At 40.6% G+C, this 6,000-nt stretch overlaps 1 long non-coding RNA gene across 1 annotated transcript in view; it reads right to left on the bottom strand.

Annotated features, from left to right (window-relative positions):
* The window catches only part of Gm16976 (predicted gene, 16976), a 116,378-nt gene continuing 110,378 nt past the window's right edge, over positions 1–6,000 (bottom strand). Inside the window, exon 3 of the long non-coding RNA NR_167765.1 lies at positions 1–934. This is a non-coding gene — a long non-coding RNA (predicted gene, 16976). The remainder of the gene's footprint in view (positions 935–6,000) is intronic.

Below are 6,000 nucleotides of genomic sequence, written 5' to 3'. Positions count from 1 at the left end.
GGGAGAGCAAAAATAATACAAAATAAGAGGTTTTATTGGAAAAAAAAATGTGTGAGCCATTGCTTGGCTTGTTCAAGAATACCCAAATAGTGAAGCAGTACTATATTTTCATAAAAACTCATAGTTTTTAAGACTGCTTTAAAATTTAAGACCATCCAGTACAAATGTTGGGATGATTAAGATCATTGCCATAACACCATCAACTTTGTTTACAATATACAAATCTTAGTTGCTGTTAAGAACACAGACTTTTTAAAAGGACCAAAACAGTTTATAGATACAGAGTGAGAAAATATAGTTAAATCAGATACCTTTGAAAAGAGATGACTTAACTGTGGGAAACATTTTAAATTTACTTTTATTAGTTTTAAGTGTGTGTGTGTGTGTGTGTGTGTGTGTGCGTGCATGTGTGTGTGTGGTTATATGCACAGGAGTCCAGGGGCACATCAAGGCTAGAGGTGTCAGATCCCTTTGGAACTGGAGTTAAAAGTGGTATCTCTTTGTACCATCTGATAAGCCATGATGTGGGTGCTGGGAATCAAACCCAGGCCGTCTGGAAGAAAAAGTACGTGCTCTTAAGTGCTGAGACATCTTATCAGTTCCTCATGGGAGATTTTGTTAAGGATTTAAATTGTAAGGCTTTCCCAACCAAGGTTCTTTGAATGTGTGCTGTATTTTCAGCTTATCAGAACACGCAAAGCCCTCACAAAGTGGATTCCACGTTACTTTGCCGGGAATGGCTGCTCCAGTTTCTGTAGATCAGAGATCTTGTGAAAACCTTGTGAAATAACATCCGGAATACTGAAGTCCTGAAGATGATGAAGATCCAGGGGTCCACTATGGAAATCACAGACAGGAAACGCAAGGCTTGGAGGTCTTCTGAGTCTCCTTTAGCTCTGTTCTCAAGTTTAAAGGCTCCATAGTACGCACGATACTGTTGGGGAGGAAAAATCGTCACACAGATAAAGATAAAGAAGGCTGACAGAAGGAAGGAATTCCATCATTTTATTTGTCTTAGCCTGGAATTCTCACCCTATGGCTGATGGGTGTGGATGAGAAGCCTGAAAAGAGGAGCCTGAGAGACATCGGGAGGCCCATCTGACTGCCTCCCTCAGGGCTGTTCTGCATTCTCAGGTTTCCAGGACTTTATGAGACTACAAAGACCCCAGGCTTCCCCACACAAAATCTTTAGCTAGTGTCCTTACATGCATACTTTATTCAGTCCTGCCTACCTTATGCCCACTGTTATTAGTTTACTTAGCAGTGACTACCATATGTATGGACACACCAGTGGAATGGGGTTTTGAATAGAAGTAAAAAGATAGGAAATATGATCATTAAAATTCATGAGGTGACCAGATGAACGTCCTGGCCATCTCACATAAACTGATCCTTTTACTAAGGTAGATTCTATGTAAAATGGGAGTAGGAGGTACCCAAATATAGATGTCTACTTACCTGTGCCCAGCCTCCTTCTATGCCTTGATGTCACCTGGGTCCCTGCAGTTTCCTCAGAGCTCTGTGAAGTGCCTCAAATCATGACTCTCCCTGCTGACCTTCAGGTCACACTGCTACCTAGATTGGCACAACTCCAGACCACCATCTGAGGCTGGATGCTTTTTCTTATGGCATTAGACTTCCCCTGCCTACTAGATCCTAAATCCACAATGAAACAAATTAACTCTAATGGAACCCAAACTTCAGAAATCCAATATTAGTGGAATAGTTGTGGTTAAGAGCACTGAAGGCCACCCAGGAACATGTCTCAGAAAAGATGCACGTTCCTAGAACCAATCTTCTTAGCCTCTGACTCCCTTCTGTGCATCATTTCAGAGCATGAGGAAGTTGTTTTACATCACACTCATCTGATACTGATATATGTCTCTCTTTATTCCTGCTTCATAATGCCAATAGTAATAATACTGACTAGTGACTACTTAGACCCTCTACTTCCTTGGCATGGTTCTATGTCTTTTAAGGGTTCCCTGTTCTTACAAAAGGCTGTGTGTGAAGACAGTCATTGCCTTCCTTTTACAAACCTGGAAATGGGTTAAACAGACAAAAAGCACCGTCCTTCAGATCAGCTTCAAATATTATCCCTTTTAGGAGCCTCACTGAGATGGTGGCTAAAGGTCTAAGCATCCAGGTTAGAGTCCTCTCTTCAGACACATGGCTTTTAGGGAAGATGTGGTTTTCCTAGTTTTACAGGAAGGTCATTGTGCCTGGTTTCCAGGATTCTCAGGAAGTCAGAATGAGGTGGTGTGAAGAAAGCTTCAAGAACAGGTTCTGGTATATTATAAACACTTGATAATTAACTTGTGTATTATTTTCTCAACCAGAAGGTGGCCCTTTAATCTTCCAAGTTCTCCTTTAGCCTTCACCATTCTTTTCCCTTGTAGCCTGTGAAGATGCATAGGATGTTTCTCTCATCTTTATCTCACTCAGGTACAGAGTGTGCTGGATAGGGTAGGTAGGAAGAGGTCTGATATCTACTGTAAGGATATGGCTCAGACCACAACCTTATATTGATTTTAAAACCAAAGATTTCACAGATGTAGTATATATTTGTTAGTTTCCTCCTCACGGAGGAATGTGATGAAATGTAATTCCAACCAAAATTCCAACCATGCAAGAAAGCTTGATAAAGGAATGGGTCTTTTATAATTAAATAAAAACTTTTTATTCTTTTGCATTAAAAATATATTTATTTACTTTTTGTGTTTAGGGTTAGGGTCACCATGGCACACATATGCAAGTCATATATTAATTTATTGGAATGGTTCTCTCCTTTCATCATGATCATTCTGGGAGTAGAACTCAGACATCAGGCTTGGCAGTAAGCACCTCTACCTGCTGATCTATATTCCCAGACCAAACTATTTGCCTTCTGTAGGCTTAGAATGTTTAAAAACCTACTTTAATAAGGATTTTCAAATGCTTTGACCCTTCTTCTATTCAAAGACAGGGGAGAAAAGATGGTAAATAAGACAGAGGATGTAGAGCCGTTTGGAAGCAGTTCTTTGGGGTGATTCCAATCGCTGTTTGTCAGGACACCAGCAGCCAAGGTCAGTAGTGTCAGGACACCAAACTCAGCAGTGGAGACAGCATCCAGTAGAAAGAGACAGGCCTGAGTCTGATCAGCATGAGTCAGCGGGAGTGATCAGAACCAACTGAGACACTAGGAGAAGTTCTCTGCCTTGCCTCTCAAAGAAGGTGAGATCAGTAGGGACTTGAGCCCAAAAAGCCTTGCAAGGCTAGCTGTCCATACTAGTCATATGCTTTCCAAACATCTCTTGTCTTCCCACAGGCCTAGCCTCAGCAAAATACCACATGAGTCTGCTTCAGTAAGACACCACATGTCTTCTTGCTTGACACAACCAGAAACCATGTCAGTTCTACTAGGTTTTATTTTGTGTTTTCTCCTCCTTCCTCTTCCTCCTCCTCCTCCTCTTCCTCCTCCTCTTCCTCCTCCTCCTCCTCTTCCTCCTCCTCTTCCTCCTCCTCCTCCTCTTCCTCCTCCTCCTCCTCCTCCTCCTCTTCTTCTTCTTCTTCTTCTTCTTCTTCTTCTTCTTCTTCTTCTTCTTCCTCTTCTTCTTCTTTTAAGGCTGGGGATTGAACTGAGGACCTACATGATTCCTAGGCAAGTACTCTGGCACTGAGAGAATTCTCTATCTAGTACATTTATTTGTATATCCAAGCCATTGCAGTTGTCAGTAGTAATTAATTATTCTACAATTGGAAAATTTCAGTTGGCTCAACTTACATTAAGAACATCCACATGGAAGCTAGAGAGATGGCTCAGTGGCTAGAGTATTTACTGCTCTTTCAGAGGACCTGAGTTCAGTTCCAGCGCCTATATGAGATGGCTCACATCTGCCAGTAACTTCAGGTTTAAGAGTTCCAATGACCTCTTTTGGCATCTGCAAATGTCATACACGTGTGTGTGTGTGTGTGTGTGTGTGTGCGTGCACCTGCATATAATTAAAACATAAAAATATTCTAAATTTGCTCTATTCTCCTACTACCTCGCTACCTACTTTCATCATAGGATCTGTGGATCCTGAACCACACAGAGAAACTTCCCTTTCCCCAACCGTCTTCCCTGCTGGCTGAGTGCTCTGTAGCAAGCCAAGCTGCCTTGAGAAGCCTGCTATCCCAGGAGGACCTCTATTCTCCTGCCACCTCTCTTCCCTCCTTCATCAAACCCGTTGATGAACCATACAGATAAGCCTCCTTTCCCCCACCAATCTCCCCTGCTAGCTGAGTCCTTTGGACATGCCAAGCTGCTCTGAGCAGTCTGCTAGCCCAGGTGGACCTTCATTCTCCTGCAAAGTCTCTGCCCATCTTTTCTGGATCTGCAGCTCCTGGACCATACATACAGGCAGACAAATCTTACAGACTTGCAGATCCAGAACCATACAATGCAAGAATACTCCTGAGAGGCTTGCCACACCAGGGCCATTAACGTTAATTCTCCTCTCAGTACCTACTACAACAGGAACATCCAGGGACTAAAGCCATCTAGATGGCAGAAGGTCCTTGAAAGAACACAACCAACAAAAGCCAGGGCAATATGACACCTTGAGAGCACAGCTACCCTCCTACAAAAAGCCCTGGATATCCCAACACAAGCATAAGATAATGATCTTAAATCCAATCTAATAAAGACGATAGAAGCCTTTAAAGAGGAAATGAATAAATCCCTTAAATATATTCAGGAACATACAATTAAACAGGTGAAGGAACTAGATAAAAAATGTGCAAGAGATGAAAGTGGAAATAGAAGCAACAAAGAAAACACAAACTGAGGGAATCCTGGAGATGGAAAATCCAAGGAAGAGAATAGGAACAAAAGGTGCAAACATTGGTAACATGAGATGGGAGAGAATGTCAGGTATAGAAGATATAATAGAAGAAATTCATACATCAGTCAAAGAAAATGTTAAATCTAAAAAATTCCTGACACAAAACATCCAGGAAATCTGGGATATCATGAAAAGACCTAACTTAAGAATAATAGGAATGGAAGAAGGGAAGAATCAAAGATTCAAAGAATCAAGCTCCAAAGTCCAGAAAATATTCTCAACAAAATCATAGAAAAAAACTTTCCCAACTTAAAGAAAGAGATGCCTATAAACATACAATAAGCTTATAGAACACCAAGAGACTGGACCAGAAAAGAAAATCCTCCTGCCACATAATAATCAAAACACAAAATCTATAGAACAAAGAAGGAATATTAAAAGCAGCTAGGGGAAAAGGGTAGGTAACATACAAAAGCAGACCTATCAAAATTATACCTGACTTCTCAACAGAGATTCTAAAATCTGAAAAGGCCTGGATAGATATTTTGCAACCTCTAAAAAACTACAAATGTCAACCTAGACTACTATACCCAGCAAAACTCTCAATCCCCATAGATGGAGAAAGTTAGATATTTGAAAACAAATTCAAATTCGAACATCTCAATATCACAAATGTAGCCCTACAGAAAATACTAGAAAGAAAATGTCAACTGAAGGAGGATATCTACATCCAAAAAAACACAGGAAATAAGTAATTACATACCAGCAAAACTAAGAGAAGTGCGCGCGCGTGCGTGCACACGCGCGCAAACACACACACACACACACACACACACACACACACACACACTAACACCACCAACATAAAAAATATCAGAAAATATCAATTACTGGTCATTTATGTCTCTCAATATCAATGGTCTCATTTCTCCAATATAAAGATACAGGCTAACCGAATGGATGTGAAAAGAGAATCTATCATTCTGCTGCATACAAAAACACACATCAGCAATAGAGATAGACATTACCTCAGAGTAAATGGCTAGAAAAAAATTCCAAACACACAGACCCAAGAAGTAAGCTAGAGTAACCATTCTAATATCTAACAAAATAGACTTCAACTAAAATTAATCAAAAGAGTTAGGGAAGAACACTGCATACAAATCAAAGGAAAAATCTACCAAGATGATATCTC

Source organism: Mus musculus, chromosome 14, assembly GCF_000001635.26.
Source record: "Mus musculus strain C57BL/6J chromosome 14, GRCm38.p6 C57BL/6J".
Classification (NCBI taxonomy): domain Eukaryota; kingdom Metazoa; phylum Chordata; class Mammalia; order Rodentia; family Muridae; genus Mus; species Mus musculus.
The sequence above is the reverse complement of the archived record's forward strand: the minus strand, read 5'-3'. Positions and strand labels throughout refer to the sequence as shown.